Below are 11,513 nucleotides of genomic sequence, written 5' to 3'. Positions count from 1 at the left end.
GGATACAGGGGGATGTGTTCTGGGCACGCAGCATGCTGCTTCCCATGCCCGGGACAAACTGCGAGCCGGTGCCTCGCTTGCGCTTCTATCTGCCGAGACTTGGAGCTGGCCAGCGCGCACCTTCCCGCTGTGTGTGCTGCTGTCCGCAAACAGTCTCCAAACAAAGCAGGGCACTAAAGCAAGAGAACTAAGCGCCCCAGGAGGGAATCTGCCTGCGAGGGAAGCTGTGCAGCACATCCCTTGTTCCACTCGACACTTCCCTGACTCTTAGGCAAAGCCCATCTCAGCTGGCTTGTAGGCGTGCCTCCGTGCTCAGAAGCAGTCCCGTGGCAGGCAGGATACAGGGGGATGTGTTCTGGGCACGCAGCATGCTGCTTCCCATGCCCGGGACAAACTGCGAGCCGGTGCCTCGCTTGCGCTTCTATCTGCCGAGACTTGGAGCCGATCAGAGCGCACCTTCCCGCTGTGTGTGCTGCTGTCCGCAAACAGCCTCCAAACAAAGCAGGGCACTAAGGCAAGAGAAGTAAGCATCCCAGGAGGGAATCTGCCTGCGAGGGAAGCTGTGAAGCAGTTCCCTTGTTCCACTCGACACTTCCCTCACTCTTAGGCAAAGCCCATCTCAACTTGCTTGTAGGCGTGCCTCCGTGCTCAGAAACAGCCCTGTGGCAGGCAGGACAGTGAGAGATGTGTTCTGGGCATGCAGCATGCTGCTTCCCATGCCCGGGACAAACTGCGAGCCGGTGCCTCGCTTGCGCTTCTATCTGCCGAGACTTGGAGCCGATCAGAGCGCACCTTCCCGCTGTGTGTGCTGCTGTCCGCAAACAGTCTCCAAACAAAGCAGGGCACTAAGGCATGAGAAGTAAGCGTCCCAGGAGGGAATCTGCCTGCGAGGGAAGCTGTGCAGCACATCCCTTGTTCCACTCGACACTTCCCTGACTCTTAGGCAAAGCCCATCTCAGCTGGCTTGTAGGCGAGCCTCCGTGCTCAGAAGCAGTCCCGTGGCAGTCAGGATACAGGGGGATGTATTCTGGGCACGCAGCATGCTGCTTCCCATGCCCGGGACAAACTGCGAGCCGGTGCCTCGCTTGCGCTTCTATCTGCTGAGACTTGGAGCCGATCAGAGCGCACCTTCCCGCTGTGTGTGCTGCTGTCCGCAAACAGCCTCCAAACAAAGCAGGGCACTAAGGCAAGAGAACTAAGCGTCCCAGGAGGGAATCTGCCTGCGAGGGAAGCTGTGCAGCACATCCCTTGTTCCACTCGCCACTTCCGTGACTCTTAGGCAAAGCCCATCTCAGCTGGCTTGTAGGCGTGCCTCCGTGCTCAGAAGCAGTCCCATGGCAGGCAGGATACAGGGGGATGTGTTCTGGGCAAGCAGCATGCTGCTTCCCATGCCCGGGACAAACTGCGAGCCGGTGCCTCGCTTGCGCTTCTATCTGCCGGACTTGGAGCCGATCAGAGCGCACCTTCCCGCTGTGTGTGCTGCTGTCCGCAAACAGCCTCCAAACAAAGCAGGGCACTAAGGCATGAGAAGTAAGCGTCCCAGGAGGGAATCTGCCTGCGAGGGAAGCTGTGCAGCACATCCCTTGTTCCACTCGACACTTCCCTCACTCTTAGGCAAAGCCCATCTCTGCTGGCTTGTAGGCGTGCCTCCGTGCTCAGAAACAGCCCTGTGGCAGGCAGGACAGTGCGAGATGTGTTCTGGGCATGCAGCATGCTGCTTCCCATGCCCGGGACATACTGCGAGCCGGTGCCTCGCTTGCGCTTCTATCTGCCGAGACTTGGAGCCGATCAGAGCGCACCTTCCCGCTGTGTGTGCTGCTGTCCGCAAACAGCCTCCAAACAAAGCAGGGCACTAAGGCAAGAGAACTAAGCATCCCAGGAGGGAATCTGCCTGCGAGGGAAGCTGTGAAGCAGTTCCCTTGTTCCACTCGACACTTCCCTCACTCTTAGGCAAAGCCCATCTCAACTTGCTTGTAGGCGTGCCTCCGTGCTCAGAAACAGCCCTGTGGCAGGCAGGACAGTGAGAGATGTGTTCTGGGCATGCAGCATGCTGCTTCCCATGCCCGGGACAAACTGCGAGCCGGTGCCTCGCTTGCGCTTCTATCTGCCGAGACTTGGAGCCGATCAGAGCGCACCTTCCCGCTGTGTGTGCTGCTGTCCGCAAACAGTCTCCAAACAAAGCAGGGCACTAAGGCATGAGAAGTAAGCGTCCCAGGAGGGAATCTGCCTGCGAGGGAAGCTGTGCAGCACATCCCTTGTTCCACTCGCCACTTCCCTGACTCTTAGGCAAAGCCCATCTCAGCTGGCTTGTAGGCGTGCCTCCGTGCTCAGAAGCAGTCCCATGGCAGGCAGGATACAGGGGGATGTGTTCTGGGCAAGCAGCATGCTGCTTCCCATGCCCGGGACAAACTGCGAGCCGGTGCCTCGCTTGCGCTTCTATCTGCCGGACTTGGAGCCGATCAGAGCGCACCTTCCCGCTGTGTGTGCTGCTGTCCGCAAACAGTCTCCAAACAAAGCAGGGCACTAAAGCAAGAGAACTAAGCGCCCCAGGAGGGAATCTGCCTGCGAGGGAAGCTGTTCAGCAGTTCCCTTGTTCCACTCGACACTTCCCTCACTCTTAGGCAAAGCCCATCTCAACTTGCTTTTAGGCGTGCCTCCGTGCTCAGAAGCAGTCCCGTGGCAGGCAGGACAGTGCGAGATGTGTTCTGGGCAAGCAGCATGCTGCTTCCCATGCCCGGGACAAACTGCGAGCCGGTGCCTCGCTTGCGCTTCTATCTGCCGAGACTTGGAGCCGATCAGAGCGCACCTTCCCGCTGTGTGTGCTGCTGTCCGCAAACAGTCTCCAAACAAAGCAGGGCACTAAAGCAAGAGAAGTAAGCGTCCCAGGAGGGAATCTGCCTGCGAGGGAAGCTGTGCAGTACATCCCTTGTTCCACTCGCCACTTCCCTGACTCTTAGGCAAAGCCCATCTCAGCTGGCTTGTAGGCGTGTCTCCGTGCTCAGAAGCAGTCCCGTGGCAGGCAGGACAGTGCGAGATGTGTTCTGGGCAAGCAGCATGCTGCTTCCCATGCCCGGGACAAACTGCGAGCCGGTGCCTTGCTTGCGCTTCTATCTGCCGGACTTGGAGCCGATCAGAGCGCACCTTCCCGCTGTGTGTGCTGCTGTCCGCAAACAGCCTCCAAACAAAGCAGGGCACTAAAGCAAGAAAACTAAGCGCCCCAGGAGGGAATCTGCCTGCGAGGGAAGCTGTGCAGCACATCCCTTGTTCCACTCGCCACTTCCCTGACTCTTAGGCAAAGCCCATCTCAGCTGGCTTGTAGGCGAGCCTCCGTGCTCAGAAGCAGTCCCGTGGCAGGCAGGATACAGGGGGATGTATTCTGGGCACGCAGCATGCTGCTTCCCATGCCCGGGACAAACTGCGAGCCGGTGCCTCGCTTGCGCTTCTATCTGCCGAGACTTGGAGCCGATCAGAGCGCACCTTCCCGCTGTGTGTGCTGCTGTCCGCAAACAGCCTCCAAACAAAGCAGGGCACTAAGGCAAGAGAAGTAAGCGTCCCAGGAGGGAATCTGCCTGCGAGGGAAGCTGTGCAGCACATCCCTTGTTCCGCTCGCCACTTCCCTGACTCTTAGGCAAAGCCCATCTCAGCTGGCTTGTAGGCGTGCCTCCGTGCTCAGAAACAGCCCTGTGGCAGGCAGGACAGTGCGAGATGTGTTCTGGGCATGCAGCATGCTGCTTCCCATGCCCGGGACAAACTGCGAGCCGGTGCCTCGCTTGCGCTTCTATCTGCCGGACTTGGAGCTGGCCAGCGCGCACCTTCCCGCTGTGTGTGCTGCTGTCCGCAAACAGCCTCCAAACAAAGCAGGGCACTAAAGCAAGAGAACTAAGCGCCCCAGGAGGGAATCTGCCTGCGAGGGAAGCTGTTCAGCAGTTCCCTTGTTCCACTCGACACTTCCCTGACTCTTAGGCAAAGCCCATCTCAACTTGCTTGTAGGCGTGCCTCCGTGCTCAGAAGCAGTCCCGTGGCAGGCAGGACAGTGCGAGATGTGTTCTGGGCACGCAGCATGCTGCTTCCCATGCCCGGGACAAACTGTGAGCCGGTGCCTCGCTTGCGCTTCTATCTGCCGAGACTTGGAGCCGATCAGAGCGCACCTTCCCGCTGTGTGTGCTGCTGTCCGCAAACAGCCTCCAAACAAAGCAGGGCACTAAGGCAAGAGAAGTAAGCGTCCCAGGAGGGAATCTGCCTGCGAGGGAAGCTGTGCAGCACATCCCTTGTTCCACTCGACACTTCCCTCACTCTTAGGCAAAGCCCATCTCTGCTGGCTTGTAGGCGTGCCTCCGTGCTCAGAAGCAGTCCCGTGGCAGGCAGGATACAGGGGGATGTGTTCTGGGCAAGCAGCATGCTGCTTCCCATGCCCGGGACAAACTGCGAGCCGGTGCCTCGCTTGCGCTTCTATCTGCCGAGACTTGGAGCCGATCAGAGCGCACCTTCCCGCTGTGTGTGCTGCTGTGCGCAAACAGCCTCCAAACAAAGCAGGGCACTAAGGCATGAGAAGTAAGCGTCCCAGGAGGGAATCTGCCTGCGAGGGAAGCTGTGCAGCACATCCCTTGTTCCACTCGACACTTCCCTCACTCTTAGGCAAAGCCCATCTCAGCTGGCTTGTAGGCGTGCCTCCGTGCTCAGAAACAGCCCTGTGGCAGGCAGGATACAGGGGGATGTGTTCTGGGCACGCAGCATGCTGCTTCCCATGCCCGGGACAAACTGCGAGCCGGTGCCTCGCTTGCGCTTCTATCTCCCGAGACTTGGAGCCGATCAGAGCGCACCTTCCCGCTGTGTGTGCTGCTGTCCGCAAACAGCCTCCAAACAAAGCAGGGCACTAAGGCAAGAGAAGTAAGCGTCCCAGGAGGGAATCTGCCTGCGAGGGAAGCTGTGCAGCACATCCCTTGTTCCGCTCGCCACTTCCCTGACTCTTAGGCAAAGCCCATCTCAGCTGGCTTGTAGGCGTGCCTCCGTGCTCAGAAACAGCCCTGTGGCAGGCAGGACAGTGCGAGATGTGTTCTGGGCACGCAGCATGCTGCTTCCCATGCCCGGGACAAACTGCGAGCCGGTGCCTCGCTTGCGCTTCTATCTGCCGAGACTTGGAGCCGATCAGAGCGCACCTTCCCGCTGTGTGTGCTGCTGTCCGCAAACAGTCTCCAAACAAAGCAGGGCACTAAGGCATGAGAAGTAAGCGTCCCAGGAGGGAATCTGCCTGCGAGGGAATCTGTGCAGCACATCCCTTGTTCCACTCGACACTTCCCTGACTCTTAGGCAAAGCCCATCTCAGCTGGCTTGTAGGCGAGCCTCCGTGCTCAGAAGAAGTCCCGTGGCAGTCAGGATACAGGGGGATGTATTCTGGGCACGCAGCATGCTGCTTCCCATGCCCGGGACAAACTGCGAGCCGGTGCCTCGCTTGCGCTTCTATCTGCCGAGACTTGGAGCCGATCAGAGCGCACCTTCCCGCTGTGTGTGCTGCTGTCCGCAAACAGCCTCCAAACAAAGCAGGGCACTAAGGCAAGAGAAGTAAGCGTCCCAGGAGGGAATCTGCCTGCGAGGGAAGCTGTGCAGCACATCCCTTGTTCCGCTCGCCACTTCCCTGACTCTTAGGCAAAGCCCATCTCAGCTGGCTTGTAGGCGTGCCTCCGTGCTCAGAAACAGCCCTGTGGCAGGCAGGACAGTGCGAGATGTGTTCTGGGCACGCAGCATGCTGCTTCCCATGCCCGGGACAAACTGCGAGCCGGTGCCTCGCTTGCGCTTCTATCTGCCGGACTTGGAGCTGGCCAGCGCGCACCTTCCCGCTGTGTGTGCTGCTGTCCGCAAACAGCCTCCAAACAAAGCAGGGCACTAAAGCAAGAGAACTAAGCGCCCCAGGAGGGAATCTGCCTGCGAGGGAAGCTGTGCAGCAGTTCCCTTGTTCCACTCGACACTTCCCTCACTCTTAGGCAAAGCCCATCTCAACTTGCTTGTAGGCGTGCCTCCGTGCTCAGAAACAGCCCTGTGGCAGGCAGGACAGTGAGAGATGTGTTCTGGGCATGCAGCACGCTGCTTCCCATGCCCGGGACAAACTGCGAGCCGGTGCCTCGCTTGCGCTTCTATCTGCCGAGACTTGGAGCCGATCAGAGCGCAACTTCCCGCTGTGTGTGGTGCTGTCCGCAAACAGCCTCCAAACAAAGCAGGGCACTAAGGCATGAGAAGTAAGCGTCCCAGGAGGGAATCTGCCTGCGAGGGAAGCTGTGCAGCACATCCCTTGTTCCACTCGACACTTCCCTGACTCTTAGGCAAAGCCCATCTCAGCTGGCTTGTAGACGTGCCTCCGTGCTCAGAAGCAGTCCCGTGGCAGGCAGGATACAGGGGGATGTGTTCTGGGCACGCAGCATGCTGCTTCCCATGCCCGGGACAAACTGCGAGCCGGTGCCTCGCTTGCGCTTCTATCTGCCGAGACTTGGAGCCGATCAGAGCGCACCTTCCCGCTGTGTGTGCTGCTGTCCGCAAACAGCCTCCAAACAAAGCAGGGCACTAAGGCAAGAGAAGTAAGCGTCCCAGGAGGGAATCTGCCTGCGAGGGAAGCTGTGCAGCACATCCCTTGTTCCGCTCGCCACTTCCCTGACTCTTAGGCAAAGCCCATCTCAGCTGGCTTGTAGGCGTGCCTCCGTGCTCAGAAGCAGTCCCGTGGCAGGCACGATACAGGGGGTTGTGTTCTGGGCACGCAGCATGCTGCTTCCCATGCCCGGGACAAACTGCGAGCCGGTGCCTCGCTTGCGCTTCTATCTGCCGAGACTTGGAGCTGGCCAGCGCGCACCTTCCCGCTGTGTGTGCTGCTGTCCGCAGTCTCCAAACAAAGCAGGGCACTAAAGCAAGAGAACTAAGCGCCCCAGGAGGGAATCTGCCTGCGAGGGAAGCTGTGCAGCACATCCCTTGTTCCACTCGACACTTCCCTGACTCTTAGGCAAAGCCCATCTCAGCTGGCTTGTAGGCGTGCCTCCGTGCTCAGAAGCAGTCCCGTGGCAGGCAGGATACAGGGGGATGTGTTCTGGGCACGCAGCATGCTGCTTCCCATGCCCGGGACAAACTGCGAGCCGGTGCCTCGCTTGCGCTTCTATCTGCCGAGACTTGGAGCCGATCAGAGCGCACCTTCCCGCTGTGTGTGCTGCTGTCCGCAAACAGCCTCCAAACAAAGCAGGGCACTAAGGCATGAGAAGTAAGCGTCCCAGGAGGGAATCTGCCTGCGAGGGAAGCTGTGCAGCACATCCCTTGTTCCACTCGACACTTCCCTCACTCTTAGGCAAAGCCCATCTCTGCTGGCTTGTAGGCGTGCCTCCGTGCTCAGAAACAGCCCTGTGGCAGGCAGGACAGTGCGAGATGTGTTCTGGGCACGCAGCATGCTGCTTCCCATGCCCGGGACATACTGCGAGCCGGTGCCTCGCTTGCGCTTCTATCTGCCGAGACTTGGAGCCGATCAGAGCGCACCTTCCCGCTGTGTGTGCTGCTGTCCGCAAACAGCCTCCAAACAAAGCAGGGCACTAAGGCAAGAGAACTAAGCATCCCAGGAGGGAATCTGCCTGCGAGGGAAGCTGTGAAGCAGTTCCCTTGTTCCACTCGACACTTCCCTCACTCTTAGGCAAAGCCCATCTCAACTTGCTTGTAGGCGTGCCTCCGTGCTCAGAAACAGCCCTGTGGCAGGCAGGACAGTGAGAGATGTGTTCTGGGCATGCAGCATGCTGTTTCCCATGCCCGGGACAAACTGCGAGCCGGTGCCTCGCTTGCGCTTCTATCTGCCGAGACTTGGAGCCGATCAGAGCGCACCTTCCCGCTGTGTGTGCTGCTGTCCGCAAACAGTCTCCAAACAAAGCAGGGCACTAAGGCATGAGAAGTAAGCGTCCCAGGAGGGAATCTGCCTGCGAGGGAAGCTGTGCAGCACATCCCTTGTTCCACTCGACACTTCCCTGACTCTTAGGCAAAGCCCATCTCAGCTGGCTTGTAGGCGAGCCTCCGTGCTCAGAAGCAGTCCCGTGGCAGTCAGGATACAGGGGGATGTATTCTGGGCACGCAGCATGCTGCTTCCCATGCCCGGGACAAACTGCGAGCCGGTGCCTCGCTTGCGCTTCTATCTGCCGAGACTTGGAGCCGATCAGAGCGCACCTTCCCGCTGTGTGTGCTGCTGTCCGCAAACAGCCTCCAAACAAAGCAGGGCACTAAGGCAAGAGAACTAGGCGTCCCAGGAGGGAATCTGCCTGCGAGGGAAGCTGTGCAGCACATCCCTTGTTCCACTCGACACTTCCCTCACTCTTAGGCAAAGCCCATCTCAGCTGGCTTGTAGGCGTGCCTCCGTGCTCAGAAGCAGTCCCATGGCAGGCAGGATACAGGGGGATGTGTTCTGGGCAAGCAGCATGCTGCTTCCCATGCCCGGGACAAACTGCGAGCCGGTGCCTCGCTTGCGCTTCTATCTGCCGGACTTGGAGCCGATCAGAGCGCACCTTCCCGCTGTGTGTGCTGCTGTCCGCAAACAGTCTCCAAACAAAGCAGGGCACTAAAGCAAGAGAACTAAGCGCCCCAGGAGGGAATCTGCCTGCGAGGGAAGCTGTTCAGCAGTTCCCTTGTTCCACTCGACACTTCCCTCACTCTTAGGCAAAGCCCATCTCAACTTGCTTTTAGGCGTGCCTCCGTGCTCAGAAGCAGTCCCGTGGCAGGCAGGACAGTGCGAGATGTGTTCTGGGCAAGCAGCATGCTGCTTCCCATGCCCGGGACAAACTGCGAGCCGGTGCCTCGCTTGCGCTTCTATCTGCCGGACTTGGAGCCGATCAGAGCGCACCTTCCCGCTGTGTGTGCTGCTGTCCGCAAACAGTCTCCAAACAAAGCAGGGCACTAAAGCAAGAGAACTAAGCGCCCCAGGAGGGAATCTGCCTGCGAGGGAAGCTGTGCAGCACATCCCTTGTTCCACTCTACACTTCCCTCACTCTTAGGCAAAGCCCATCTCAGCTGGCTTGTAGGCGAGCCTCCGTGCTCAGAAGCAGTCCCGTGGCAGGCAGGATACAGGGGGATGTGTTCTGGGCACGCAGCATGCTGCTTCCCATGCCCGGGACAAACTGCGAGCCGGTGCCTCGCTTGCGCTTCTATCTGCCGAGACTTGGAGCCGATCAGAGCGCACCTTCCCGCTGTGTGTGCTGCTGTCCGCAAACAGCCTCCAAACAAAGCAGGGCACTAAGGCAAGAGAAGTAAGCGTCCCAGGAAGGAATCTGCCTGCGAGGGAAGCTGTGCAGCACATCCCTTGTTCCGCTCGCCACTTCCCTGACTCTTAGGCAAAGCCCATCTCAGCTGGCTTGTAGGCGTGCCTCCGTGCTCAGAAACAGCCCTGTGGCAGGCAGGACAGTGCGAGATGTGTTCTGGGCATGCAGCATGCTGCTTCCCATGCCCGGGACAAACTGCGAGCCGGTGCCTCGCTTGCGCTTCTATCTGCCGGACTTGGAGCTGGCCAGCGCGCACCTTCCCGCTGTGTGTGCTGCTGTCCGCAAACAGCCTCCAAACAAAGCAGGGCACTAAAGCAAGAGAACTAAGCGCCCCAGGAGGGAATCTGCCTGCGAGGGAAGCTGTTCAGCAGTTCCCTTGTTCCACTCGACACTTCCCTGACTCTTAGGCAAAGCCCATCTCAACTTGCTTGTAGGCGTGCCTCCGTGCTCAGAAGCAGTCCCGTGGCAGGCAGGACAGTGCGAGATGTGTTCTGGGCACGCAGCATGCTGCTTCCCATGCCCGGGACAAACTGTGAGCCGGTGCCTCGCTTGCGCTTCTATCTGCCGGACTTGGAGCCGATCAGAGCGCACCTTCCCGCTGTGTGTGCTGCTGTCCGCAAACAGCCTCCAAACAAAGCAGGGCACTAAGGCAAGAGAAGTAAGCGTCCCAGGAGGGAATCTGCCTGCGAGGGAAGCTGTGCAGCACATCCCTTGTTCCACTCGACACTTCCCTCACTCTTAGGCAAAGCCCATCTCAGCTGGCTTGTAGGCGTGCCTCCGTGCTCAGAAGCAGTCCCGTGGCAGGCAGGATACAGGGGGATGTGTTCTGGGCAAGCAGCATGCTGCTTCCCATGCCCGGGACAAACTGCGAGCCGGTGCCTCGCTTGCGCTTCTATCTGCCGAGACTTGGAGCCGATCAGAGCGCACCTTCCCGCTGTGTGTGCTGCTGTGCGCAAACAGCCTCCAAACAAAGCAGGGCACTAAGGCATGAGAAGTAAGCGTCCCAGGAGGGAATCTGCCTGCGAGGGAAGCTGTGCAGCACATCCCTTGTTCCACTCGACACTTCCCTCACTCTTAGGCAAAGCCCATCTCAGCTGGCTTGTAGGCGTGCCTCCGTGCTCAGAAACAGCCCTGTGGCAGGCAGGATACAGGGGGATGTGTTCTGGGCACGCAGCATGCTGCTTCCCATGCCCGGGACAAACTGCGAGCCGGTGCCTCGCTTGCGCTTCTATCTGCCGAGACTTGGAGCCGATCAGAGCGCACCTTCCCGCTGTGTGTGCTGCTGTCCGCAAACAGCCTCCAAACAAAGCAGGGCACTAAGGCAAGAGAAGTAAGCGTCCCAGGAGGGAATCTGCCTGCGAGGGAAGCTGTGCAGCACATCCCTTGTTCCGCTCGCCACTTCCCTGACTCTTAGGCAAAGCCCATCTCAGCTGGCTTGTAGGCGTGCCTCCGTGCTCAGAAACAGCCCTGTGGCAGGCAGGACAGTGCGAGATGTGTTCTGGGCATGCAGCATGCTGCTTCCCATGCCCAGGACAAACTGCGAGCCGGTGCCTCGCTTGCGCTTCTATCTGCCGGACTTGGAGCTGGCCAGCGCGCACCTTCCCGCTGTGTGTGCTGCTGTCCGCAAACAGCCTCCAAACAAAGCAGGGCACTAAAGCAAGAGAACTAAGCGCCCCAGGAGGGAATCTGCCTGCGAGGGAAGCTGTTCAGCAGTTCCCTTGTTCCGCTCGCCACTTCCCTCACTCTTAGGCAAAGCCCATCTCAGCTGGCTTGTAGGCGTGCCTCCGTGCTCAGAAGCAGTCCCGTGGCAGGCAGGACAGTGCGAGATGTGTTCTGGGCACGCAGCATGCTGCTTCCCATGCCCGGGACAAACTGCGAGCCGGTGCCTCGCTTGCGCTTCTATCTGCCGAGACTTGGAGCCGATCAGACCGCACCTTCCCGCTGTGTGTGCTGCTGTCCGCAAACAGCCTCCAAACAAAGCAGGGCACTAAGGCAAGAGAAGTAAGCGTCCCAGGAGGGAATCTGCCTGCGAGGGAAGCTGTGCAGCAGTTCCCTTGTTCCGCTCGCCACTTCCCTGACTCTTAGGCAAAGCCCATCTCAGATGGCTTGTAGGCGTGCCTCCGTGCTCAGAAACAGTCCCGTGGCAGGCAGGACAGTGCGAGATGTGTTCTGGGCATGCAGCATGCTGCTTCCCATGCCCGGGACAAACTGTGAGCCGGTGCCTCGCTTGCGCTTCTATCTGCCGGACTTGGA

Source organism: Rhea pennata, unplaced genomic scaffold (assembly GCF_028389875.1).
Source record: "Rhea pennata isolate bPtePen1 unplaced genomic scaffold, bPtePen1.pri scaffold_26, whole genome shotgun sequence".
Lineage (NCBI taxonomy): Eukaryota > Metazoa > Chordata > Aves > Rheiformes > Rheidae > Rhea > Rhea pennata.
Note: the sequence above shows the minus strand (reverse complement) of the source record.